Source organism: Chiloscyllium punctatum, unplaced genomic scaffold, assembly GCF_047496795.1.
Source record: "Chiloscyllium punctatum isolate Juve2018m unplaced genomic scaffold, sChiPun1.3 scaffold_1785, whole genome shotgun sequence".
Taxonomy (NCBI): domain Eukaryota; kingdom Metazoa; phylum Chordata; class Chondrichthyes; order Orectolobiformes; family Hemiscylliidae; genus Chiloscyllium; species Chiloscyllium punctatum.
Window position 1 is genome coordinate 1 of NW_027311518.1, and position 2,500 is coordinate 2,500.

Here is a 2,500-nt window from a genome sequence, read left to right on the forward strand (position 1 = left end):
AGATGGAGTTTACCACCCGCTTTGGGCTGCATTCACAAGCAACCCGACTCCAAGAAGACGCGATCTCGACCCGCCTCTCACCGCCACTGGCCTCACACCGTCCTCAGGCTAGGCCTCGATCAGGAGGACTGGGGCGACTGGGCACCGTCGAAGAAAGCGCTTCTGTACGCCACATTTCCCTCGCCCGTCAAGCGAGCGGGGATTCGGCGCTGGGCTCTTCCCTGTTCACTCGCAGTTACTAAGGGAATCCTTGTTAGTTTCTTTTCCACCGCTTAGTAATATGCTTAAATTCAACGGGTTGTCGCGTCTGATCTGAGGTCGTACCCAGAGTCAGAGGATGGCCAGGCCGCACCGCCAGCGTGCGAATCCCCCGCACCACCTCTTAGTGGGCCGGCAACGTCTCACCGCGGACGGGAGTTTGGCCGACGCCGCGACGGTCAGAGAGCCAGCCACCCGCACGTCGCTCACCACCCTTGGCCAGCGATGGTGTCGACGAGTGGCCGCCCCTGCCGCCTCCAGCGCCGCCGCGTCCACGCGCGGGGACGTGCTCGGCGCAATTCCACGGGACCGGAGACCCTCCCCCGTCCACGGCGGGAGGCGAAACTCGGAAGTGCCGGCTGCTTACTCGAGCGGAAGGGTCAGCCTGATTCCTGCCTTGCCGGAGGCCCGGTCGCGGGGGTGACGACCCGCCGCCCGGGACGTGCGAGGCACCAGCAGACAGAGACTGCCCGACGGTCAGAGAGAGGGAGAGAGGAGTGCCGAGGCTCAAGTGGCGAACGGTCGCGCAGGCACGCCACGCACATCGATCGCCAGCCGCGGAACGGCACGGCCTTCAGTGGGGCCGGCGGGCGACGCCGCTCCTGAACCCAGCGGCCCCGAGCCGGACGAGTTGAGGAAGGCACGCCGACGGTGACAGGGTGCGGAAGACACAGCGGTGGCCTTCTGGCGACTTGGCCCCCGACAGCCCGACGTTCCGCCGTCCTCCCGATGGCCAGGAGGACCGTGCGGGGGTCGGCCGACGGCGTGGTAGGTGTGCCTGCACGGTGACGGAGCACACACCACGCCCGCCAACCCCTCCGTACCTCCCGAGACCGGTGGCAGGACGGAGCGGAAAACGTGCGGACTGAACGGGAGAGCCAAGAGCCAGCGATCCACGCGCGTGCGACCGTCCAAGTCACAGCGTTCGACGAAAACCTCCTCCCTCGGCCAGGCACTCGGCGCCAGCAGGGGAGACAGGATCAGACGCCCCGCCGGCCACTTAAGGCCGAGGACGAACCACGAGACGGGCGGCTGCAGCAGCGGGCGGCCTGCAGCTCCCAGCACTCTCAATCGATCAACCATCGAGTCGGGTCAGCGTGTCAAACCGGCGAGCTCCACGGTCAGGCCGGCGGCGCACCAGCACCGGACCTCCGCGGCTCCCTTCACTCTTTCCACTGCCAGCCAACCGAGAGACGGACCCAATGCGGACGTGCAGAGCTTAGGCAGACCCCCCACTGGAGGCTCAACACTTCGTGGCAGCTCCGTGTCCCAGAGACCAGGAGGGTTGGCACACACACACAGTGTGAACCACCGACAGCCATTCTGGGACCGGTGACAGCCGTGCTGGCCCCACTGCCACGACACAGACGGACGCCAGGCCGCGCTCCCCGGCGGGGGGATGGCGTCGAGCCTGACGAACGGAATGTGCAGGGTGGGGGGGAAAGGCCAAGCGCTCCGACGCCGGAGGGCTCCGGAGTCTGAACTTAGGGGGACAAAGAGGACGGGTCCTCTGCGACACCCCAGCCGCGCTCTCGCCAGCCAAGGCGAGTGCGATTGATTGCCAAACGACCCTCAGACAGGCGTGGCCCCGGGAAGAACCCGGGGCCGCAAAGTGCGTTCAAAGTGTCGATGATCAATGTGTCCTGCAATTCACATTAATTCTCGCAGCTAGCTGCGTTCGTCATCGACGCACGAGCCGAGTGATCCACCGTCAAGAGTTGTCTGAGTTTGTTTTAGGTCTCTCCCTCGCCAGAGGAAAGCGACCCGGACCGCACATACGCTCCCCACCTTGAGCTACAGCCACCTGCACGCCGGCGTGCGGGCGGAGCAGGGTGGCGTGAAGCGATGGGGAGCACCATCCTGGTGCGGCCCGCAGAAACATACGTCTATTGGGGGGAGGAGGACAGGGCGCCCAAGAGGCGATGCGTGCCCCAACGCACCGCAGCGACGGAGGCAGGATCACCGCCACCATGTCGCCCGCCTAGTATCACGAGGCGTGCAGCAGCTTTGCCCTAGGAAAAGCAGAGGCGGGAACGGGCACCGGCCATCGGTTCGGCAGCGTCACTGACGCGTGCACGTGGCGGCGTGTCGGCGAGCGGACTTCCTGCGAGGAGGCGGGGGCGGCACTCGCCCGAGCAGACGCCCGCCCGGCCCAGCCACCGCCGAGGTGGACTGGGAGTCGCGGCAACGGCTCGTCATACTCGTTCCCACACTCACAGCGCAGCTTGCCCGCAAGCCACCG

General features: G+C 66.5%; 1 non-coding gene across 1 annotated transcript; it reads right to left on the minus strand.

Annotated features, from left to right (window-relative positions):
• Positions 1 to 1,824: 1,824 nt before the first annotated feature.
• LOC140475555 (5.8S ribosomal RNA) lies at positions 1,825 to 1,978 on the minus strand. Its single transcript, XR_011960074.1, has one exon. It is a non-coding gene; the product is annotated as a 5.8S ribosomal RNA (ribosomal RNA).
• Between the last annotated feature and the right edge of the window lie 522 nt (positions 1,979 to 2,500).